Below are 27,167 nucleotides of genomic sequence, written 5' to 3' on the forward strand. Positions count from 1 at the left end.
TGGAGATGGCAAATGGCAATATTTTATTTGTAATAGAACATAGATGACAGATCAAATGTTTAATCTGAGTAAATGTAACATTTTAAAGGAAACATATGTTGATTCAAAATTTCACAGTGTCAACAAATCCCAAAAAAGTTGGGACAAGTAGCAATAAGTGGCTGGAAAAAGGAAATTGAGCATATAATGAACAGCTGGAAGACCCATTAACACTAATTAGGTCAATTGACAACATGATTGGGTATAAAAAGAGCTTCTCAGAGTGTCAGTGTCTCTCTGAAGCCAAGATGGTAAGAGGATCACCAATTCCACCAGTGTTGTGCAGCAATACCAGAATGGTGTTACCCAGCATAAAATAGCAAAAACTTTTAAGTTATCGTCATCAACCGTGCATAACATCATCAAAAGATTCAGAGAATCTGGAACAATTGCTGTGCGTAAGGGTCAAGGCCGTAAAACTCTACTGGATGCTCGTGATCTCCGGGCCCTTAAACGTCACTGCACCTCAAACTGGAATGCCACTGTCAAGGAAATAACAGAATGGGCTCAGGAATACTTCCAGAAAGCATTGTCAGTGAACACAATCCACCGTGCCACCTGCCGTTGCCAGCTGAAACTCTACAGTAGTAGCAAAGAGGAAGCCATTTCTAAGCAAGCTACACAAGCTCAGATCTTTGCACTGAGCCAGGGGTCTTTTAAAATGGAGTGTGACAAAATGGAAGACTGTTCTGTGGTCAGATGAGTCATGATTTGAAGTTCTTTATGGAGCACTGGGACGCCATGTCATCCGGACCAGAGAGGACAAGGATAACCCAAGTTGTTATCAACGCTCCGTTCAGAAGCCTGCATCACTGGTGGTATGGGGTTGCATGAGTGCTTGTGGCATGGGCAGCTTGCATGTCTGGAAAGGCACCATTAATGCAGAGAACTATGTTCAGGTTCTAGAACAACATATGCTCCCATCTAGACGTCATCTCTTTCAGGAAAGACCCTGCATTTTTCAACAAGATAATGCCAGACCACATTCTACAGCAATCACAACATCATGGCTACGTAGGAGAAGGATCCGGGTACTGAAATGGCCAGCCTGCAGTCCAGATTTTTCACCTATAGAGAACATTTGACACATCATAAAGAGGAAGGTGCGGCAAAGAAGGCCCAAGACGATTGAACAGTTAGAGGCCTGTATTAGACATGCATGGGAGAGCATTCCTATTTCTAAACTTGAGAAACTGGTCTCCTCTGTCCCCAGACGTCTGAGTGTTGTAAGAAGAAGGGGGATGCCACACAGTGGTAAAAAATGGCCTTGTCCCAACTTTTTGGGGATTTGTTGATGCCATGAAATTTTGAAACAACATTTTTTTCCCCTTAAAATGATACATTCTCTCAGTTTAAACTTTTGATCTATGATTTGTGTTCTATTCTGAATATAATATTAGATGTTGGCACCTCCACATCATTGCATTCAGTTTTTATTCACCATTTGTTTAGTGTCCCAACTTTTCTGGATTCCGGTTTGTACATACACTATGTCCAAAAACATGCAGTTATTGTATTGTAATCAATAGCTGTGCTCTTAGGTGGAGTCTGAAGTTGAACAGTGAGTGCAAAGTTCCTCCTACTGACCAAGTTTTAATGTACTAAAATTACAATAACTGAACAATGTGAAATAAATAAAATTTCTTAGATTTAGTTCTGACAGAATAATATGATTGCATAGTAGTTAAGGTAATTGAATTCGATTACCTTAACTACTATGCAATCATATTATTCTGTCAGAACTAAATCGAAGATATTTTATTTCTTACCTTATTTATTACCTAAGAGCACAGCTATTGATTCAGAAGTTTCAGAATGAATTCTTTACATTGGTTCACTACTGAGAAATCTGCATAAATTAGGGTTTTTATGTAAATATCACGGGTAGGCTTCATGTTCTGAAGCAGATTCATCAACTGCACTTAAATCTTAGCTTGTTTCATGACTCTGATGAGTAGTTACTTTATCATTACATGTGGTTAAATTGGCACTTTATGAAATTTTGATAAATAAATGTCATTATGTATGGCATATTAATATTAAAGCTGCCAGGATTTTGTTGTCACGCAATTAACAACTGTTGAGTGATGGAGCTTTAGTACCACTGGGACACATTAAAGTGGGTTTCTAGAACTAAACAGACAGCAACAGCAATTCCTTAGAATTTAGAATTTGCAGTTCTGGATTAACAAAATACAAGAATAGATCAGAAATCATGGCATTTGTTGTAATCATTAAGTATTTGTTTAATTAGTAATGGAATCAATTTTATATTTGATTTTATATATTTATATTTGTCCTATCCAAAACCAACAAATTGCAAAAGAGTCTATATACAAGCCCATAGCAAGAATAGTTGAATAGAAAGTGCTATCAATCAAAGGGGAGAGAAAGAAAGAAAAAAATGTTGATATGTTGGCGGTCAACATGGTTGTGCTGATGGAGAACTAACGGCTGTCAATTGCACTTTGCAATAAAATTCTTCTGCAAAGGTTCTGCAATGATGGGACACAAACCTGCTTTTTCAATATTTTGTCAAAATATTTTAACACCAAGTAATAAGTAGAAAAGACTGAATTCCACTTCTGTAAGAATTTAATTCTGCTGGAAACATGCATGCACTATGATAAAGCTCTGGTTGAGGTGATTACATTTATAACTTTTTCAAGAATTTTATCAATAAAGTTGCATCGTAATTCACTTGCTCAAGGTCCAGAGCAGGGACGAAGGTGACCAAATGATGACTGACCTTCTGCCTTAGCTCTCTTAACTTGAGGCTATAAAAACAGAATGAAAAAGGGAACGTGTTAGTCTACATCAGTGGTCCCCAAAAAACAATGTTATCTTGTTTTTTTTTCATAAAAAAGTTGCATTTTTAAATTATTATATTTTTTTATAAAAGACATTGTAGAGTCTGGAAGTAAAAGACGTATGTTGGAGTTAGAAGGGGGCAGGGAATTTACAATATTGTGATTTACAAAATGGGGGCACTTGACTCCACAGCACATTACAGTGAACGTCAGGGGTCCACAAAAATTCATAACAAATTATTCCCAATATATGTTATTAATGTTCCGTTATGCATAGCTTCTTAACCCTTTATTATAAAATGTATACTGAATAATTTTATGAAATGTATTTAATGGTATACAAGATGAAATTAAAAACAAGATCCATCAAAAACAAATCACCATTTCCAGATATTGTTATACATCCCTCGAAAGAAGTATATTATTTGCATCTCAAATTTAGACTCAGTTTCATTTAGACTTTTTCATTTTGGTTTTCTAGAGCAGTGGTTCTCAATCTTGGTGCTGGAGTACCACTGCCCTACATATTTTAGAGAATCCCTTGCTTCACACACAGTTGAACATTAAAACATTCAAATCAATTGTACTTCAAGATCAGGATTGGGAACCACTGTTCTATAGCATTAAAAATAAATTAAACATATTTCTCAGTCACATTATCTTGTATAGTTACACAGTACTCTTCAAATGCTTGCTGATTAAATGAATTTGTACTTCTTGCCACTGTCACAGGTTATTAAATGAATGAAAAGGAGGTCTCTGAATTTGCACAGTATTGCATATGATCAATGATCATGTAAAGTATATGCAATCAATTACATCATAGCTATAATTTTGTAGGAGCTTTTTAATTGAACTTTTTTGTTGGTCTGCCATCAAAACTGTTCACTGAAAAGTTCACAAACTTGAAAGCCTGCTTCCATCATTTGCTTTAGAATCAGACAAAACAAAAACTTGTATGAGTTATATATAACGTACAAACCAGATTCCAAAAAAGACAAATTGTGAATAAAAACTGAATGCAATGATGTGGAGGTGCCAACATCTCATATTTTATTCAGAATTAAACACAAATCACCGATCAAAAGTTTAAACTGAGAGAATGTATCATTTTAAGGGAAAAATATGTTGTTTCAAAATTTCGTGGCGTCAACAAATCCCAAAATAGTTGGGACAAGGCCATTTTTTACCACTGTGTGGCATCACCCCTTCTTCTTACAACACTCAACAGACGTCTGGGGACAGAGGAGACCAGTTTCTCAAGTTTAGAAATAGGAATGCTCTCCCATTCATGTCTAATACAGGCCTCTAACTGTTCAATCGTCTTGGGCCTTCTTTGCCGCACCTTCCTCTTTATTATGGGCCAAATGTTATCTATAGGTGAAAGATCTGGACTGCAGGCTGGCCATTTCAGTACCCGGATCCCTCTCCTACTTAGCCATGATGTTGTGATTGCTGCAGAATTTGTTCTGGCATTATCTTGTTGAAAAATGCAGGGTCTTCCCTGAAAGAGATGACGTCTAGATGGGAGCATATGTTGTTCTAGAACCTGAACATAGTTCTCTGCATTAATGGTGCCTTTCCAGACATGCAAGCTGCCCATGCCACAAGCACTCATGCAACCCCATACCATCAGTGATGCAGGCTTCTGAACGGAGCGTTGATAACAACTTGGGTTATCCTTGTCCTCTCTGGTCCGGATGACATGGCGTCCCAGTGCTCCATAAAGAACTTCAAATCGTGACTCATCTGACCACAGAACAGTCTTCCATTTTGCCACACTCCATTTTAAAAGACCCCTAGCCCAGTGCAAAGGTCTGAGCTTGTGTAGCTTGCTTAGAAATGGCTTCCACTTTGCACTGTAGAGTTTCAGCTGGCAACAGTGGATGGCACGGTGGATTGTGTTCACTGACAATGCTTTCTGGAAGTATTCCTGAGCCCATTCTGTTATTTCCTTGACAGTGGCATTCCAGTTTGAGGTGCAGTGACGTTTAAGGGCCCGGAGATCACGAGCATCCAGTAGAGTTTTACGGCCTTGACCCTTACGCACAGCAATTGTTCCAGATTCTCTGAATCTTTTGATGATGTTATGCACGGTTGATGACGATAACTTAAAAGTTTTTGCTATTTTATGCTGGGTAACACCATTCTGGTATTGCTGCACAACACTGGTGGAATTGGTGATCCTCTTACCATCTTGGCTTCAGAGAGACACTGACACTCTGAGAAGCTCTTTTTATACCCAATCATGTTGTCAATTGACCTAATTAGTGTTAATTGGTCTTCCAGCTGTTCGTTTTATGCTCAATTTCCTTTTTCCAGCCACTTATTGCTACTTGTCCCAAATTTTTTGGGATTTGTTGACACTGTGAAATTTTGAATCAACATATTTTTCCTTTAAAATATTAAATTTACTCAGATTAAACTTTTGATCTGTCATCTATGTTCTATTACAAATAAAATATTGACATTTGCCATCTCCACATCATTGCATTCAGTTTTTATTCACAATTTGTTTAGTGTCCCAACTTTTTTTGGAATCCGGTTTGTAGTTCAGACAATGATTGAATGTTACCCTTGTCACACTGAGGGCCTAATTGTTGGAAAATTAGGCAATGTTAATCAATTTTCATCATTGATCCCCACAGCCTGCAGTAGAATTTGGGATAGTGTGAGTGAGTGTGTGTGGGTGTGTGTGTGGGTATGTGTGTGTGTGTGTGTGTGTGTGTGTGTGTGCGTGCGTGAGTTCTTATTGTCAAGAATGGGTTAAACATGGAAGGCACCTTTATGTTGTACAATGCCAAATAAATGTTCAGAAACATTTTTCATAACCGCTGTATCACAATATTAGATGGGCGGCATGGTGGAGCAGCAGGGTGTGTTGCTGTCACAGCTCTAGGTTCCTGGGGTTATGAGTTAGAACCCTGCACCTGGTGACTCTTCTGTGAGGAGTTTGAACCCAGAACTGGATAGAGCAAACCTAAAGAATTACCTGCTTGCCAGTGTGTCTGTGTCTTCTTGGCCTCTCTCTCTATCTGGTCTTTCCTGAATCTCATCCTGATTGGCCTCAGTTGTTGAGCATTGGCCTGGCTTGGAAGATTCAGCTGGATCTGCTTTATTCTCTTGTTGTTGTGGATCAGGAAATTCTGTCTGTGACCATCGTTCTTCTAAACGTACCTTTACCTTTTCATGTTCTCTCTTTAATTCTTGTTGAATGTTTTCACAGCAGATCAACAACTTGTTCTTCTGTTCTTCTAGACTGTCCAGCTTTGTGTAAAAGTAACAAGAGGGAAAGTAAGATATTGTGCCTTCTGTACATTGTGCTGTTGTAAAAACATTGGCTTTAAAAAGATAAAGATAAAAAAAATAATGTACACAAATTAACTATTTTATTTAATTGAAGTCAAGGTATTTTTTTGTTGAGAAATGGTTAAACCTGTCACAATTATCAAATAAATGCCCAACTGTAAATATTTGAGCTGAAATAATTTTCCAAGTTTACAACAAGTTTATGCTGTAGCAAACGAAACATGGGTTTCATTCAAAGAATGTATGAAACGAGAAATTGTCGGTCAGTATCTACATATATTAATGTGTAAAACAAGTAGAAATTAAAATCCACCTATATTTAAAAGATGTAACATTTCATTTCTTATGGGATACATTAAAGAACAAGTGTAACAAAATGTTTTAGCCTTTCTATGTCAGCCACTCACTTTGCCCTTCAGCTCTTGTTGCTTTTTCTTACTTTCATCCAGTTGCCTTAGTAGAAGGTCCACCTGACAAGCCAGCTCATCGACATCATCAAACATTTCCAACATTACTTCCCTCTTAGCCTCCCTTTCTTCTATCTCCCTTTTCGAATGCTCCAGCTGTTCTGTTGCTTCTCTGGCCTGTAGAAATGCTTTATATACCTGCTCCTCCTCTGCTGTGGAGGTCTGTGTGCTCTGATCACAGTGCTCCTTTTCCAGTGTATTCTGGGTAAGCTCCAGCAGTTTTCTATGAATCCCTTCCACCTGTCTCTGGCTTTCAGCCTGCTCCTGAGAGGCCACTTCCAGAAGCTCCAACAAGTTGTCCTGCTGCTGCTGGGCCTCCAGCACTGAACGCTGCTTTCCATCTGTAAGGTCCTGAAGGGGGTCCTCGAGTGTCACTGACCTCAATGCCTCTTCTTCTGAAATAAACCCTGGGTTTATTTCTTCACTCTTAGTTTCATCCTCTAATTTTACTTCCATCATTTCAGTGGCAGTATGATTCTTGTTTCTTTGCTTAGACTCTGTCTGCTCTGATTCTTGATTTGTCATCATTTCCACAGAAACAACACCTTGTTCTGTTTCTACACTCATGTTATCTCTCCCTTTCTCCCATTCTGAATCCTCCTCTTTTTTCACTATTAGACACTGGCCAGTCTGAGTACACATACTGGATTGATTAGTGGGAGTAGAAGAAGCTTCAGCTGTAATTTCTGTGGATGCCAAAGTTTCCATACTGCACTTTGTGTGCATTTCTGACAGATCCTCAGTAGAGCTACTTTCTGACTCTGCCTTGGAGAAATCAAATGCTGATTTAGGCAGAGGTGTGCTCCTGCTCTCAAAGATGAAGAGATCTTTGTAGTTGTCATTGTTGCAATCCTGATCATTGTTGTCATTGCCCTGGTCCATTAACACTATACGCAAAGATTCATCATCTTCACATGCATCTTTACCACCATCTTTATTCAAAATAACACTGGCCGGTGAGGAGCAGGGTTTCCGCGAAGGGGTAGATGTTGAGGGGTTGTCTAGCATGTCGCCACAGAAACCATTGTTCATTCTCAATCTCTTTGCATCTCTGTTCTCTCTTCTGAAGTCCAGTCCCCTCTTGACACTTATAAAAGAAATCGAGCAAGTTAAAAACATAACAAAAGTTTAACAATTTCCGAGAGACTTATTGGGCAGGAGTTAAATGGAAGGCATGTAATAATATGAGATACAGAAAAGGATGATGTTCCTTGCAGGAGTAATACTGGAATGTAAGATTGCATTAGAGAGGACTGCATATTATCAGAAGCACTGGAAACTGTAGGATTTAATTTAAAACATTGCAGTCAGTCATCCCCAGTAGTTCTTACAATATTATTAAGCAATATAAGCAAAAATGGAGCTCACTTGCACATGTGAGGGGCCCAGAACTATGAGAAGAGCTGAATGGGGCTTCTGCAGGAAATGTGGTTAAAGGATGGGACTGTGGAAGGAAATGAGAGATTAGAGTATTTAAGAAAATATATAAAGATAGAAGTATTTACTGATTTTATTGCTTTGAGTACTGGAATTTGTAAATGCAGTTCTAATATTTGCAGAACAAAGTTTATTGGTTTAACTAAATATTTACTAATAATGATGGTCTACAGAAGGTGAGTTCCTTCCAGGACACATCTCTATATATTTTTCCTATACTAATGCTGTGAATTATAAGGCCCTGTGTAATGCTTTGTGTTTTTTTTTAAACAAATGGTGTTGATTTAACACTGGTGAATTTGTTGTCCAGTATTATAATCCCAGGTCTGCAGCTTTTAAATCTCATTGCATATACACTACCAATTATGACATCTCTCATTGGGCAGATACTGAATCAGAACAATTTAAAAGTGTTCAACTAGAATCTTCTTCTTCTTCTTTTAGCTGCTCTCCTGTGGGATAGCCACAGTGGGTCAAACACAATCCGCACAGTCGATCTGGCACATATTTTATGCCAGATTCCCTTCCTGACCTAATAAAGTGTTCACTCATTCATTCACTCAATGTCTGTAACCGCTTATTCAGTTCAGGGTCGAGAGCCTACCCAGAATCACTGGGCACAAGGCAGGAACACACCATTGGTGAAGGGCACAAGTCTTTCACGGAGACACACCCATTCACTCACACCTATGGACACTTTTGAGTCGCCAATCCACCAACCAATTTGTGTTTTTGGACCATGGGAGGAAAGCCACGCAGACATGGGGAGAACATACCAAACTCCTCACAGACTGTCACCCGGAGCATGGCTTGAACCAACAACCTTGAGGTTGTGGAGTTATGTGACTGGGACACTACCTGCTGCACCACCATTCCGCACAAAGTGTTCAACTAGAATGTTATTTTGAAAAGAAACTCACTAAGAATCTAAATTGGTGTTCCCAATATAGTTCTTCAATCTGCTTCTCCTCTGCCTTCTTCTCCTCCTCTGTCTTCTCCTTCTTCTTTGCCTTCTTCTCCTCTTCTGCCTTTTTCTTCTTTTCCTCCTCTGCTTTCTTCTTCGCCTCCTCCTCTGCCTTCTTCTTTTGCTCCTCTGCCTTCTTATTTTCCTCCTCTGCTTTCTTGTTCTTCTCCTCCTCTGCCTTCTTCTTCTCCTCCTCCATCAGAAACACACAGGTAACAGATTTTATTTCATTACCAAATTAATATTTGCATATTGAAAATTATATTCATATTCATTCCTTGCCTCACCCCAACAGGAAAATGGAAATGCTACAAAGTAAATACACCAGTGTTACATTAACACTTAGCAATCGTGGCCTTTTTTCCATTTTCTGTCTGAAATTACATACCCAAATCTAGAGGCAATCTGCTCAGGCAGTGAATAAACTCGAAGCATTATCATGATTTATTTTTACAGAAAACCCTTTAAATTTGTAAAAGAAACCATTTAGATATCCTGAAATATATATGGTGTGGACAAGAGTTTATGAAAACCACAACAATGTAGGCACTTATTTATTCTTTCATTCATTCATTCATTATCTGTAACCGCTTATCCAATTCAGGGTCACGGTGGGTCCAGAGCCTACCTGGAATCATTGGGTGCAAGGCAGGAATACACCCTGGAGGGGACGCCAGTCCTTCACAGGGCAACACAGACACACACACACATTCACTCACACACTCACACCTACGGACACTTTTGAGTCGTCAATCCACCAACCAATGTGTGTTTTTAGATTGTGGGAGGAAACCAACGCGGACATGGGGAGAACACACCAACTCCTCACAGACAGTCACCCGGAGCGGGAATCGAACCCAAAACCTCCAGGTCCCTGGAGCTGTGTGACTGCGACACTACCTGCTGCGCCGACCGTGCCGCCCCACTTATATTATTTAAATTTATTAATTTAATAAATTATTATATTTTATAAAAATTAATTTATTATTATATAAAAAAATTGAAGAGTTCATGAGTCCCATTACTTTTTTCTTTGTAAACTTCTCCAGCGGTCTATTTTCACCATGTAAAATTTGGAGGTGATACGTCCTACTGATTTGAAATTATCTCAAGCTGGAGCAAGACAGTGGACAGATGGCCCTTCCAAGTGCCTCTTTAGGCCACAAGCTCTCCATAAGGAAAATTATTACTTTTACTGCAAAAATACAGTGTTGTCTTCACCTAATACAATCTTGTCTAGACCTAATGTCAACATCTTACAGTGTTTTTCTTTTAGAAAGTTTACTTTCTACGAGAAACTAGTCTACTGTCCCTCACCAAGTGGCCATTTACCACTCACCAAACAGTAAAAACCCTTAGGCATGGTGTGTTTTATTCTGATGTACTGAGTTTATTTCTGATGTTTACACTTGTTTCTCATCGAGTACAGTGTCCCTTTAAATCTCTGACGTGTTAAAAGGCGAGAGCTGCCCTCTGATTGGCTGTAGAGCAAGGCAACCTCCCCCACACCCCTGCTGCATTTAAATGTCCTCAGTGAGGGAAATAAAAGAAATATAAGCTAATAAAAGAAATATAAGCTTTCAAAACCTGTTAATTCACTTGATTATTGTTTGTGGAGCTTGGGGCTGCCAAACAGAACCGTTTGAGTCTCTCTCGCGGTGTCTGGGCTGAAAACATATGCGCTCTGCTGCGTGTTTGTCCTGCCTCCTTGGGTGCGCATCGCCATAACTCTGCCCCTGATTGGTTTACAGATTTAATTGGCATGTCGTTGGAAAGCTGAGCGCCTAAGCTACGCGGCAGTAGGTAGAACACAGCGGGGATCATATTTTAATGAATTTTTTGAAAATGTGTACTATTTTTTCGGGATTTATTTTCCGGCCAGTACTCTTGACACAAACATGAGGATTACTCCCGAATGGTTTGACGGAGAGACTCAAAATTAGTCTCGTTTTGAAGGGGACAGCCTAAGGTAAGCACTGCTGTGCTAACATTGTTTTCGAGCCGCTTGTGGGCTCTTGAGGCTTCGAGACGCAGCGGTCGTGGCCCTGAGAGTCTGACCGTTCGATTGGTGTATGATATGTGCACACTGACTCAAATATGGCGCCGTGAAAAAAATGAAAACCTGTACTGTCACTAATATTTTTTATCACAATTTCCTAGCAAGGTATATTTCTCATTTATATATAAAATTATCAAATCAATGAAAAGCAGTGACTTTAAGCTTTAATTTGGTACCTGGACTGTCAACATTTGACTTGTAGTACTTGAGATATACTGATGAATATAACTAAGTGATTTTTTTTTTTGCCCGCAGGCGTCCAAGATCAGCGGCCTAAAAGGTTAGTGTTAAATTAACACTGTTAGTGTAATAACTTAACACTCTCAGTGTTATTACACTAACAGTGGTAATTTAACACTAATAGTGTTGTTTTAACACTGGTGAATTATGTCAATAAAATCACAAAGAAAAACACACCAATCTTCAAATAAAAATAAATTACCTTCTGTCTATTTTTCTCTTGCTGCAGCCTCTTATCCCTCTCACTGTGTCAAAAGACAGACAGACAAACCTTGTCAGAACAAACCTGGTGTCTCCAGGCTTTTTCATGGTAGGGAATATCATAATCCCACTTTTACATCCAAGCATATTCATTATTTGCAAAGTACTAAAACTAATGTATATTCAAATTGAACAAAATTGAAATATTATATGAAACATGAAAGTCTGAAGCTAATGTAAAACATTACACAATAGAGCAGATATTTAAGAGAGTTAAGTCATTCTCAGCACTGTGACATGATGGTGCTGGAATTCTAAAACCGCCCAGTCTCACTGCTGGTATTAGAACAATCAAACCAAAAAACATCATCCTGTGACCACTGACAGTGAGCGCTGGAGTGTTTCTGTTTTCTTAAAACAGAATTTGCATATAACACAGCAGTATTTCATGATTCTAACAAGAGTTGATGAAAGATTATCTTGCATCTATTCCGATTGAGCTATTATTCTGAATAATAATAGATTATCAGGCTGCAGGGCGGCACGGTGGCGCCGCAGGTAGTGTTGCAGTGGGTTTGATTTCCGCTCCGGGTGACTGTCTGTGAGGAGTTTGGTGTGTTCTCCCTGTGTCCGATTGGGTTTCCTCCGGGCTCTGGTTTCCTCCCACAGTCCAAAAACACACATTGGTAGGTGTATTGGCGACTCAAACATGTGTGTGTGTGTGTGTGTTGCCCTGTGAAGGACTGATGCCCCCTCAAGGGTGTATTCCTGCCTTGTGCCAAATGATTCCAGGTAGGCTCTGGACCCACCGCGACCCTGAATTGGATAAGCGGTTACAGATAATGAATGAATGAATGAATGAATATCAGGCTGCATTTAAACGTGGCCAATAAGAGGAACAGTGTTTAAAAAGCTTCAGCACCACTGCTGTGTCTGATCCACTTATACAAAGGCACACCACCACCATTATGGGCCTGAATCAAGTGGACTGTAATTATAGAATTACAATGGTAAATGAAAAAGGTGTGTATATCACTATTACGTAGGTAGTTATATTCTGATATGACTGTGTACATATGTAATACGAATGAAATCAATTTACATTAAAAGATCTAAACAAATAAAATAATCTCTTGAAAATGAAAATTGCAAAAATAGGTGGTCATGTTACATGTCAAAGTATTCACTTCTAACTTTTCAGTCTTTTCTCTGTGGCAGCCAAGTACACTCACAAGTCAGAAGACACTATTTACTTACTGCTTTTTGTAAGTCTTCTCATATCTGGGCTGTTCACCATCAGAATCCTCTGACTCCTCTGGAACTGTACAACTCCTAAATAAATACATAAATAAATAAAACTCAGCACATTATAAAAAATAAAATGTAATTCAATAAGGTTCATACACTTTAAGAACTTTATTGGACACGTCTGTTCTATGGCCAAAAAAAAAAAGCTCTTTTAAAATTCAACATTGTTTTTCACACAATATAACCGCAATGACTGCAACTGCAATTCTTACAGAGTCCAAGAGATATAATGAATTACTGTACTGCCAGTCAGCCCTGCTCCATTTGACTGTCTATAAGGAGTTTGATGTGTTCTCCTTGTGTCTCCATGGGTTTTCTCCATGGTGCTCTTGTTTCCACCCATGGTCCAAAAACACAAGTTGGTGGTTTGGCTACTCAAAAGTGTTCACAGGTATGAGTGTGTAAGTAAAGGTGTGAGTGAGAAAGCCTCTTCTAATAAAACCCAAAAAAAGTTAAGAATACATAAAAAAAAAAAAATTGTTTATGTGATACCGGAACCCTGAAATGAAGAAGCGGAAAAGAAAATGATGATGATGATTGTTTATGTGATGCAAAATTATAATAATACACTTTTTAAAAATAATGTTTAATGTGTTTTTCCCATTTGGATTCTTTAAGAGTGGATGTAAATGCAGTGATCTAAATCTAAACCCTCACTTACTATTTATTATTTCATTATTTTATTACATATACTGAAACTGGTTACCTAATATTTAAAGTGAAAATCATTGTTATATTACCAATTTAAGGGGTGCAAACCTTGTAGCGAAATGTGTTTCACGATGCTTTTGATAAATTTAACAGATAATTTATTTTCTACTATGTTATATTCAGATCTTAAGGAAATGATTCTGTGTTTTGAGTTTAAGATGAGAAATATTTTAAACACTTGGCATGTCAGATATCAAATGTTCCGACACGTGTTCAATGGTTAAAAAATATCCAGATAAACAAAACATAAAAAAAATTGAATGAACTATCAATGCTTTTACATATACAGACCTGGAAAGAATCGTTTTTAAGATTGACCATTCCACAAATTTTATGAGCATATAAAACCAGAGCTATAGAGACTGACACCGAGATAAAAGTGTAAATATAAAATTATATAAAAACAGTACATAATTTAAAAAAATAAACAGTGTCACACCTGAACTGGTTATCAGGGTTCAAGTGACAAAACCATTTATCAGGGAGCTTCTCAGTGTCTATGCCATCTGGAAGTTTCCGCCACTTCTGACAATCATCGCACCGCACCCAGTTTTGGTCTGGTCGCTTCCTGTAGGGTTATGAACACACACACACACACACACACACACACACACAGAGTGAGACATCCTTAAATAGATAATAAATCATGGAGTCATGTCAAAAGTTTTACAAAAGCAAATAAATAAATCTGCAAGCAAAGTTCCTAGAGCAGAAAGTATATATTGTGAAGGCAAACTAGAAACAAACATATCAAAAGTATATTTTTAAATATACTTGGCTACCTTTTTACTCTGCAGTTATTTTATACTGATATGTGTTTGTATTTTGCCAGTCTTTGATTTCATTGTTTGTTTATTTATTTATTTAATTTTTCCCCCCTGTCAGGTCTTTCTGCTTTTGGATTCTCTTTTAGCTTGGGCTTCGTTTTATTTAGCTTCTGAATTCTAAGACAGATTTTATGTGTGGGAGGGTCTTAGAGGAAGGCGTTCGCCCCTGGGACATAGCCTCGCCCGCCTCGCCAGCTTTCGTGCTTTTTCAAACATGGAGGAATAATCTTTTCTCAGTACACAGCAGCAGGTATACGGAATTTTCGCATTAAAAAGTTGATATAAACGTTATCATTATTTGCTAAATCATTTGTAGATATTGCAGAAGCTCATATTTCTTTATTAAATCAGTGACTTCTCCATCCATTAAAAGATATTATTTGAATTAGTTTCCAAATATATGTGTGTGTGTGTGTGTGTGTGTGTGGATCCGTTTATTTGTTTCTTTCATGATTTATTTGTGCATATATTTATTGATATATGTTTATCCTCCATAAATGAACATTTAGTTACAATAATATTCCAGTAGGGTGACCAGACGTCCAGATATGTCCTTTCGGGACCTAAAAGATGCGTCCGGCCGGGATTTCTAAATCAACAAAACTGTCCGGGATTTTGCCGTCAACAGTCTCCCCCCCTGTCCCAATTCTTACAATAAGCCCTAATCCTGTTTTTGAAGTTTGCACTTTGATGACGTATGATGACGTTGTTGTAGGTGAGCAAAAGGGGCGCGCGGGGATCAAGTGTTCAAGGGGTCGGACACCTGCGCACACCTTGTGTTTTACATCACTTTCAGCCGAGGTCCACTCCACATCACAGTGTTTTACTGGAGCCTCGAACAGAAATGTGTTGAAAGTTGTTAAGGTAATTTATCATAGTCTCTTCTTCGTATTTGGAAGAGTTTCTGTGTCACAGTTAATCATGTCACATCTTGAAAATAACAGGTTTCAATAATAATAAACTGTCATGAAATTACATTATTTTATTACTTTTGTTTAGGGCCAAATGTTGAATGGAAAGGAATCTGTCTAAAAAGCCATTTGTTGATTGTTGATGTCTTGTTAAAGAGCATCTGTTTGTGTATTAAACTTTAGCAGCATAGTTGCATGGTTATGGAAGCATTTGTGCTGCCAACATGCCTCATGTGTCCTGTTTTTTTGAAAACTCAAATATGGACACCCTAATTCTGGACAAACATAATAAATGTGTCCGTGTATAGATCCGACAACTCAGGAAATTGTTACCCTTTATCTAGACCGTATAGTAACTAGCATAACCATGAATATTCAATATTATAATATATAATATAAATATCAGCACACTTCACTAACATGAATATTTTAAACTTCTAGTCATCTGAATGGAGAGACAACGCTGACACAGGGAAGGAATATGAACAATTGCAATGCTTCTATTTAGCAATTAATTATGTTTGTATCAACTTTTTAATTCTAAAATTCCATTTACCAAAGCACCCCTCTAGTTGTATAAAGGCCTTAACCTACACTTTATATAAATACTTGTGTACCAATTGTGTTTTATGGGAATTATATGCTTTTGAATAGTTTTTCTAGGACTATATGTGATTTTAATTATGTTTTAATCAATTAAATAAAAGTGGATTCACAATCAACAGTGTGCATACATTGTCAGTGCATGTTTTTTATTTAATCTTTTTATAAAACCAGACAAGTGGAGAATGAGTAGAGGCTGTGATGTCTCACTGGAAGCCCCAAGAACCTTGGGGTGCAGTGACCCCAAAAAAACCAGCTATTTGCAATGGACAGATTTCTAGAACCCCTCCCTTTATGACTTCTCCCAGAACTGTAAATTTTATTTTAATTTCTTGAAATCATTCTCATGAATCATGAACTCATATGTGTAATTTATCCTGCATTTTAAAACATGTAACTCTATTTTCTGCCAGCAGGTGACACAATTGTCCGCTAATTCTAATCGTGTTATTCAGATACGTGCACGATTTCTTACTTAAAATTAAAACAGATAGAGACTCAGCAACCGTCTACAGCCTGATACAACTGAGTGAGTAACGGCTGTGACAGAGCTCCGCCGAAGCGACGGAGAACTTTAATCCCTGTTGTAACGCTCATTCCGCCCGCCATGTTTGAAAAAGCTAGTGGGGTGGGCATGGTTAGGTCCCAGAGACCGTTTCAGAGCACCTAAAAGTGACCAATGGAGATTCAAGTTGAACGCCTTCCTCTAAGACCACCCATACGTGCATTTTGTCTCAGAACTCATAAGCCAAAAAAAAAAAAACACGAAGCAGAAGCAAATAGATTCCAGAGGCAAAAGACCTGAAGAAAAAAAAAATTGAAAGCCAAGACTGGCAAAATACAAACTAAAATCAGTGTCAAATAACAGCAGAGTAAAAAGAGTATATTTTTGATATTTCTTTTTCTGTTTTTCATTCACAATATATACTTTCTGCTCTTGATTCCAGGAATGTTGCTTGCAGATTTATTTTTGCTTTTGTAAAATATTTGACACTACTTTTATGGGCCAGCTTATGAACGGCAGTGTTATCCTAAAAAAGGTCAAACTGAAGAAACTCTTTAAACTCAATGTCCTCGACAGGAACTGTTGCTCTAAGCCTACGACGGACTTCTTTCCAATAATCTTCAAGCTTAATCCCTACATTGTTTAAAGTTTTTCTGCACAAAGAGAAGACAACAATTGTACAGATATAAAGAATGGAAAATTCTAAAATAAAGTATTTATAGAGCAATCATAGACACCGAAAATCTCAGAAATCTCTTCAAACCGACCTGCACTCCTCTGTATACTCAAAATCTTGTTTATTATGAGTTGGCTGGAGGAAGTCACACTCTATCACCCCAATGACTCCCACTCCCATATAAATATTAATATAAAAACAAACAAATATTGTATGGCTTGCACTATAAACACTTTACTATATATAGCTATATACTATTTTTTTGTTGGTGGTTATTACTGTTATATTTTCCATTTCAGTTCTTACCATCAGGGCTATCATAATTATGAAATTATAGATGAAAATAAAATGTCATTTTCAAATGTCAATATTATTTTGACAAAACAACCTAACTGTATTTTGCAACTATAAATGCATTTAGAATGTAATTCGTGAAACTCACTCCAAAATGTTTTGGACAGAGGCATGTTTACCACAATGCTGTGGAATCACCTGTGGTTTTAATTACACTATTTAATCATGTAGCTACTGGGGATACTTTTCAAGTGGAATTTATTCCTATTATGTCTTGAAACAAGGCAGGATACAAGAGGAGCCTGCTGATTTGTTCCGGAATTTTATAATCATGCCCCTGGAGGTGTAACAGGCACGGCCAACTGGGAGGTGGCCCCAGGGTGGAACCAAGACCTGCTGGAATATTTACATCTCCTAGATGGCCTGAAAACACCTGGGTGTCTTAGGGTGTGAGCCATATGAGCTTGATTGCATGCTTTTTTCTCTGCTAAGGAAAACAAACACTGAGATATTAGACACCTCCCTCTGAAATTGAAGTTAATTAAAGCAGGAATCCAGTCTTCAAAAAGGTACAAGATCATAAAGTTCAACAAATGTGATATACCACCCACCCTGAGCTGACAGCCAACCCTCTCATAAGCTTTGATGAGTCGTTTTTGTTGTACATCATGAGGCCGTACTGTTCTTTGTTCTTTGTGTTGTAGCCAAAAGTGATTGGAATGGCTTTATTCTGAGATAAGACTCAAGGATGAAAAAAAGCATATAAAAACCTTTTAATGAATAAGATTTTAGTCATATTTATCATTCATTCATTCATTCACTCACTCACTCAGTGTAACCAATTTTCTAGTTCATGGTCACGGTGCTTCCTACCTGGAATCAGAGTGCAAGGTTGGATACCCAGTCCATCGCAGGGCACTACACCCTCACACACTCACATATGGACACTTTTGAGTAGCCAATCCAACTACCAATATGAGTTTTTGGACTGTGGAAGGAAACTGGAGTGTTTAGAGGAAACCCACGTTGACATAGGGAGAACACAACAAACTCCTCACACAAGTCTAGGGGCATGGAACTGCTTGACAGTGACACTACCTGTTGAGCCACCGAGCTGCTAATTATTCAGTGTTTATTAATTAAAACATGTAATGCTCTCTTTTATTTAGTAGAAGGATACTGGGGTTTGTACGAGTCCTTGAAACTGTGTGCCAGACTTTTGGAGACAAACTGAGATTTAACCTTCTGTCCTCTGATGAAAATGTGCATTCTGGGTTTCAGGTAGAGAATACTGCAGTATTCCTGAATGAAATAAACACAAACCACAATACTCATAAACACAGTCTTAAGCTTGCACTTATCACTACACTCTCAGAAATAAAAGGTACAGTAGAGGAATATTATTATCACTATAGACACACACTGTAAATGTATCTTTAAAAGTACAACATTGGTTTTAAAGTCCAGTTTTCCTAAAATATTACATTCTCTTTAATAGAACGAAAGGTGAATGATTGTAATCTGTCATTATGGAACTTTGTCATTATAAAAAATATATAATATAATAACAAGTTCTGGAGGTAATTTTTTTCTGGAGGGGTGTGGTATAATAACTGACAGCATAACAATGACTATGAGAAATATCACTGAACACTCACACTATACACAATAGTAAAACAAGTCCTGTATAGTGAGCTCTTGTAGAAAACATTCAGCACCATGGCATTTGTGAAGCAGAACTACTCATTATAAGAATATCAGGACAGAGGCTCTTTAATGCCCTCAAAATGGAATGTGATCAACACTTTCTGTATTCCGACAGTTATGTTTCTGCATCTATTCTAAGAAAAACAGGCTGTTACTTCAGCAGAGCTGGAGCTCCTCGTTAATATCTTAGACAGTGTCTACAAATGTTTAGTCATAAAATGTATACCAAAAATTATCCAATAAATGTAGCCAAATAAGGAATTGTTATGATAACTTCTTATCTTAAAACTTCATATCTTATATCTTAAAACTCACTCGCAGAGAGCAGGCACTTCCAGGCACTGGTTGTATGCCCCGTTGTGGCATTTTGCTCTTTTCTGTGGTACTTTCATTTACTTCAGTTGGAATCCGGATGTCGTATTGGTCACTCACAAAGTCAAATTCAGACATTCCATCTGATGTTCTGTAGTAAAACACATAGCATCAAAATTAAGTCATAAAACTGTTTATATGACAAGCATTAGTAGACTTACATTCCAGATATCTCTAATTTTGTCTAAAAGAAAGCAATTAGAAAGCATTTTTACTAGTCAAAATGAGATACAATAATCCGCAATGACATTTTTACTAGTAAAAAAAAAAAAAGTAATTGCAGATATCGACAATGTCATTCTAACTATTAAAATGTCCAGGTCCACATATCCATAATTAAATTCTGAATAGTAAAATGCTAATTCAAGATATATCTTGAATAGTAATAATTTGCATTCAACATATGTGCAGTTTTAGAGATCTAAAATGTAAATTTAGATACATACAATTCAGTATTGACCAGTAAGTATAACATTAATGACATCTAAATCTAGATTTATTAGTAGTCAGTATTAGATACAATGTAGTATTTGTTTCAAAAATTTGTACTAATATAAATAAAAAAATATATGTATTTAGATTTTACAAGTAACAATTGCAGTGAAACTAATGATAAATTTGGATTATGATATTTTTTCAGATATTATCAATTATGTTATCGAGATCCAAAATATAGTTTAACAGACCAAAAATTTGTTGTTACTAGTCATAATTATATTTTAGAGCTCTTCATTTATTGAGTTAACATTATGCATTTGCATCTTATGTATATGTCAGGGACACAGACAGGAAAATTGCAGTGCCTGCACCTTACACATTCAGTTTAATTCAAAATTTCAATAATTTTCATAATATACATAACAATATATATTGTTCCATTATACATACCAATTTTAATCACATGTAGATGTCTGAATAACAGAAAATTAGAACAAGTGAACCTTTCATGACCCTTGCTGGCAAAAAAGAATCACAGCACTGATATACATTAAGCTCAACCTCAGCGCTTCTAGGTAAATGCATTCACACCTCCTGAGTTTCATAATTGGTACAGTCCATTTCACAGCTCACAAAAGGGAGAAAAACTGAGAAAACTTTTACCAAAAAGTTGTTTTTCCGTTTCTCAACTTTCAAAGGGAAAGCAAATGTGGCCAGCATGGCAAGTGGGGATTTTTAAAATGAAAGTTGATCCCGGAGGTAGCCCTATTTAAGGTGCATTGCAATACCACAAATTTGGCTGGTTATGTGTAGCAGGACGTCTCATTGTTGATGGGTTATTTCGGGGGTTTTTTTCTGCATTGTTCTTGTGCTGAATTTGTGAGGGAAAAATCATGCCACAACCAGCGATTTAAGGGGGATGTTGCTGTTGCTATTTAGTGTTTTATTGCACATAAGAAACAAAGCCTATACACTATTGTATGTTTTAGATTAGTATTAATAAGCAGGTGTGTGATGTTCAACAGTTCATGCATAGACCAAATGACAGCACAAATCATCACAGTTCGCTCAAATAATTGTGAGACAGGTCTATGCATAGCCCAGGTAGTTATTAACAAGCAGGTTTGAGCTTATTATATGTTATCCCTGTCAACTCTAACTGAACTAGAAGTAAAGAACTGGATTCTGGTGACTAGCAGGAGCTGAGGGATGCTGCTAAGTGGGTGAACACTGCTGTTGTACAGGTAAAGACTTTGCTTAATTCAATTCAACCTCAGGCTCATGTGAATAAATCTATTGTAGTAAAATAATTATGCCCCATGTTGCTGTGGCATAAATGCTACATAGCAGAGTCAATGATTATTAATTATTATTTGATTAATAATTAATTATTTAATTCATTTGGTTAAGTAATATGTAGTGTCTTTACCTGTCCATTTTTAGTCTGCACAAGTAGGTCATCATGTTGGATGACTTTACATATTATATAGCAGAATTAGCTAGAATTAATTATTATTAATGAATTATGCTCATTGACCCGCTGTAGGTTCTTGGTTCTGAAACTGAATCTAAACTAAAAGTAATAATTCTGTACAAGAAAGGTGCACACTGTAGCACTGCAGCTGCTACCATTCCTCTTCTCCCTCTTGGCCTGAGACACGGCGACCACTCCGTCTGAGCTGGTGGCGTTCTGAAGGTCTCTGTGGGAATTCTCTATCATTGCTGATCTGCCTCCTTGTGAGAGACACATCCATGCAGGTATTTTGCTCAGAAAATAACTGCGGGAGCATGTGGCCTTCTTCTGTCACTGATCCTGAAGCTCTTGTCACCACTTTGAGGGTCAGAAGTCTGGGGTCTCCTTCATGCTCTGGGCGTGGCATTGAACTTTGCAGAGGCTTTTCTTAAACTATAGTTTTATACTAGGAATAAAAAACTTACTATAATAAAATAAAACGTCTTTTTCTAAAAAGTTCTGGGTTTGTTCTATCTGGACCCTACTTGCGACTGTTTAAGAGATAGCCATAAGAGAGTCTGATGCCTGAAGAGAGCTGGAGAGCTTTAGAGAGAGCCAGGGCTCTCCCTTACAGGCTAAGCACCAGCTATATGAAAGTGTCAAACAAATAAATACAGTGGAATTTGAGTTCCTAACTTGTGTTTATTGATAGTCAGAAAACATGTTATTTCTTACTAATTCAAGGAAAAAGGTTTAAAAGACCATTGGTCCCCCCAACGCCCCCCCCAATGGTGTTCGGAAACTCTAATAGGCATCTTGCATGTGACATAGATGGTGGACAACAACTCTAGAAGTTGCAATTATTTAATGCAAAATGATGAAAAGGTGTGTTGTTTTTGGCTTCAATAATTCAATGTACAGTGGGACATCTGTCCCAAAGATCCCAAAATATCCAGAAAATGAGCTAAATTTGTCAACTTTAAATGGGCACTTTGGAAAGGACCGTCCGCTCACGCCGTTATCTGTAGTGCTCATTTCACTGGTGCTTTTCCAACAATATGGGCATGTAAGGAAACCAACGAAAGGTGTTCAAGAGCCTCTGTATACATGGAGGTAAACAGGGTAAGTACACTTACTTCGCCTGTTTTAGTTGGTGTTAGTTATCGCTAATGTTAGCTTGACTTGCTAAACTTGGTGGCTCAGATTATACTAGGCTATGTAGTTGCATTATGGAGGTTTATAGTGTCGGATGAATTCGAGTTTGACTTCGATCACATTTACAAGAATAACGGTACCTCTAAATTTGAGTTTAGCTTATTGCTAGGCTATTGTCATGAATAATGTTTGTTATTTAGCTAGCTAGATACTGTCATAACAGTCCGTCATAACGGTGTTTTACCGCGGCGTTGTTCAGCTGTTGTCCACCAGTGACGTCGCACTGTTGCGTTCAAGAATTTCCGTAGCAAGCTCAGGTTTTTCCGTCAGTTTAGAAAAAAATTGTCAGTTTTAAAGCAAATTAAGCATGCTATTTTCATTTTAATTCATACTTATATCTGTCAGTAACTAAAATAATGTGAAATATTCATGGAGGTCCATTAAGTGGTGCTTAGCCTTTAACTTACTACCCTAGTTGAGAAGCATTGTCTGTTCAGTGTAGTTCTGTTCTTTCTTCTGTTCTGTTCTGTTCTACATTTTCTGTACGAGTTCTTTCTTCACAGTGAGTTTTTTTTTTTTTTCGTGCCGCTGGGTTTTAACTAGATTTTAAGAAACCTGCCTTGAATGCCTGATTGGTCCTCAGGGATTGAGGATTGGAGCATCTCTTGCTCCTGATTGGATGTTTTCTCTACCCAATTTATGACACTTGACAAGACAAAAGACTTAAGGAGGGTTCCTGTTGAATGAATATCCAATAGTTCTGAATCATGCTTTTGCAATATAAAAGATTATATGTTAACACAAAGTAATATCATTCAGACAAAACCATGTTATACATAATTCTTAAGGGCAATAGCCAATGTTTTTGGTTATTTTATTTGTATTTTAATTTTCTTGCTGGTTGCCTTAATGTCATTGACTTGTAAGCCATATTAACAGTAATTTCCTTAAGTCACGCATAGTGTGGTCCTACCCCAAGTGGTCTCTGCGGAATTTTGTATTTCACTGTATTGAAAAACAGACCAAGTGTAATGCAAAAACCCAAAGTACTTTAAGTTCAAATGGCCATACTTGGTTTTACAAGCTTGGCAAGTTCAACTCGCAAGGTTCTGAGGATGGGAGGTTCTATAATTGGAACGCCAACGTACTTGAGTCACAGTCTCAGTGGTGTGAAAAAGCCATTCTTGATAATACGGGGGGAGCAAGAGCACATCCAGGTATTTTGACTCTACTTGGCTAGATGTGAACTCTTAAACAGAACAGGACTTGGGCTGCAACTGATGTCATTTCCCAAGATAATGAGAACATAAGAACACAAGTGCATAATGAGAAACAGCTTTAGCTTGGTGAAATGGATGTGGCTGAGTGTGCGGCCAGCAATCAGTGCTGTAAACCCTCTTGCACTTTGTCTCAGCAGTTTCACATCTGAAGAGGGCTGATATTCTAGCAGTAGCAGCGAAAACCCAATGTGACTGTAGCTGTGTTGGTGGTGGGCCAAACTTGCATGCTGCATTAGGCCCACTGGCCACCTATTGGGGAACCCTGCCCTACTTTCTATTGATCCCAACCCCCCTTCTATTTCAGGCTGCATTTTCTCAGGCCCCTCACATTTTCTTTCTCTCTCTATCTCTGCCCACAGGTGTCGCTGCCAACCTGTCCCAGCCTGCCTGCCCTCAGCTCTGCCTCCTCCTAATGCTCAGGTGTTCAGTCCACTGCTAGTGCCCCCCAGTCTCCACGAGAGGTTCTAGAGTATTTAGAGCTCTTTTGCTGGGTTTTTGCCACCCGAACCACCCTTTAATGCAACGTGTTTGGCAATCCTTCCCATCCTGCCGCGTCGTGCTCACTTCTCTCTTAATAGACGCTTGTCATACTTTAATGGCCAGATGATCTATAACAACTTCAAATCATGCAGATTCCTGCAGATCTGCATATACTGTGGCCAGGCTCAGCTGTCCCCTCAAACCACCTAGATTTGGCAGCAGCTGACTGCTTAAGTTTTCTACTCCCAGCAACATGCCAAAATTCACCACCAGACTTTCCCGTCATCCTGACTCCACTTTCACCTGTTTTCTTATTGATGGCCTTTTCTTTGGTTTCTCTCCCAGCCTGGTAGTCCTCCCTGACTCCTTCTCTGCTCACAATCTGCTCTCAGCCAAAGCCAAATCTGAGGTTGTTTCATCACTTCTATCCGGTGATGAAGATGGTTTCATGATCGGCCCTTTTACCACTCATCCCTTCTCTTCCTTCTGCATCGACCTAATTGGCATCACAGTTGTTTATTCAAACTATTTGTACTAAGCATCAACTCCTCTCTCTCCTGGGCCACCTCAACGTTGCTATGTTAATAATTTTCCAAGGTTGTGCTTTCATTTCACACCTCCTTAACCTCACCTCCTCCGTCTCCTCTCTGTTCCAGCACATTCATCTAGACCCTGCTTGTAAATACGATCTGAGCTTCTGACTCCTACCCCCTGCCACTGGAATGGCATCTCATTCTTTTTCTATAACACCATTTCCAATCCCAAGGACCCCTCCATATTTACATATGCCACTCCTTCTATAGGCTTTGGTGGCGACTACAGCAGTCACTGGTTTGTATCTCAATTGCCCCCATTCTCCTTCTTCTCAACTGATTTTGGTGAATCAATCGTAATGCATGGCTTGTACCCCATCCTATGGTCGCTGCCATTCTTTGGGGGCATGAATGGGCCCATCGTTTACACTGTCACTGTCACTCATGCTCTTCCTCTGCAGTCTCGTTTGACATTCAGTCATCTTGCATGACTTCATCCTCCAGGCCGTAGCACCCAACATCCTCTCAACATACTGGACTGGCTGGCAAACCATCAGACATTTCCAAGAACTTCATAAAACTATTTGTATGCTTTGACTTCCAAACCACCACCTCATTCCTCACTTTTGCCAACATACACTTCTCCATCCAATCATGAACCATCAAAGTTTACTTAGCAGCCATCAATTTTTTTCCACAAACTCATCCACGGTTTTCCTTATCCTTCTTCCCATCACCACTTTGTCACCCTGCTCCTTCAAGGCATTAAAAGGAACCTAGTTTTCGCACACAGCACCAGCCTCTTACTTCATGCATATTAGCATGTTGCTCCTTAATGCTACGCTATTTACCTGTTATCTATTCTACACTTGTGTTCCTTCTAGTGTTCTTTGGCTTCCTCCGCTGCTCCTCTGCATTTTTGACCTAGAATCCTTCACGCCACCCCAGTCTCACAGATCTTCAAGTCCTATATGGCTTTACACACACACCTTCAAGTCACCTTGAACAGCCCAAACCTTCTGAGTTTGCTCACCCCCCTCCCATCCTCCAACATCGGCATGTTCTATGCAAGCAAAACTATATATTTTTTGAATAAACATAAGTGAATTTAATGAGATAATAAATCAGAAAGATTTTAAATATTGAAAACTGTTATAATGGATCATTCAAAATGCTTCAAATTACTGAATTGTAGCGGAGTAACAGGATTTGAGTTGGTTATGTTTAATGGTGATTATCACTTATAATAATAATAATAATAATTATTATTATTATTATTATAAAAAATATTAATAATTTACTAAAGATTGAAATACTGTCAAGGCTAGGGGATTGAGTTTTCAGGATTTTCAGACTCTTAAGGAACAAACTCCACACACTATTATTTCAAATGATGGAAACACTTTATTAAAAGGAAAGATATGTTGATAAACATAGCACAATCATCAAAATCTCACGGAATCAACGCAGGTGAAACCAGTTTGAATTTTATACTTGGCTAGGCTATATGACTTGTGAATGATGTATTGCTAAATTATTTAATTAGGGTATAATTTTATCAAGAGATTTAATTCGATATCAGCACTGAAGATGAGGAATTTAGCTTAATTTTTCCACGATTCAACCACTCGATGGGTACAGCAGTGAGGTGATTGGAGCTAGATCCAGCCTGGCTCTGGCATTTCTTTCATGGGAGCATTGATGCTGGGTCAGTGTAGGCGTTGTCACTTGCGAGGCAGGCCGCTTCAGACGCCCTCAGAGCGTGGCGACGTCAGTTGAAGGATTTCCTCTGGCTAGCTGTCCTGAGTTGGGAGTCTCCTTCCAGATGAAAGGGCATCAGAATAAGTTCGTGGTTTTCCTCTGATCTTCAGAAGCTGTTTCACGAATTAATTAGCTAATACTTATTTTATGATTTCAATGGTGGCCCTTATTCTGGCCAAAATAAGTTTCACCTGCTTTGATCAGTCGTAAAATTAAACTTGGATTTGGCTACAAACGACAAACACAAATGAGAAAAGAAAAGATTACTGACAAGTAATCGACAGTTTACTCTTTTAGTTTCTGTATTGCACTGCTAACTGACACAAGGCGTCCCTTGTAAGTTGCATGAAGGTATTTTCTTTTAAGAGTCTTTGACGAGTCGGCTTGTCGGCGTAGAGAGAAGACAAAAGAGCATAAGGGAGAGCATAAGAAGCGTACGAGAGCCATATGAGAAGAGATCAAAAAGCGTGGAAGAGAGAGCAAGAGCAGGAAAACAACTCCCTTTTTCATAGGTGCCGCGGTCGTGCCCATTTGGGAGGTCTCGTTCTCTGATTGGTTCCTGGGTCTGAGGTTCACGTGACTTCCTTCACATTTCAGGGAAGAGAGGGAGAGAGATCACAATTTTTT

The 27,167-nt window shown here is 38.2% G+C and overlaps 1 pseudogene; it reads right to left on the reverse strand.

Moving 5' to 3' along the window:
* Positions 1-2,660: 2,660 nt before the first annotated feature.
* Positions 2,661-27,167, reverse strand: part of LOC136710411 (MORC family CW-type zinc finger protein 3-like) — a 34,233-nt pseudogene continuing 9,726 nt past the window's right edge.

Source organism: Hoplias malabaricus, chromosome 12 (genome assembly GCF_029633855.1).
Source record: "Hoplias malabaricus isolate fHopMal1 chromosome 12, fHopMal1.hap1, whole genome shotgun sequence".
NCBI lineage: Eukaryota > Metazoa > Chordata > Actinopteri > Characiformes > Erythrinidae > Hoplias > Hoplias malabaricus.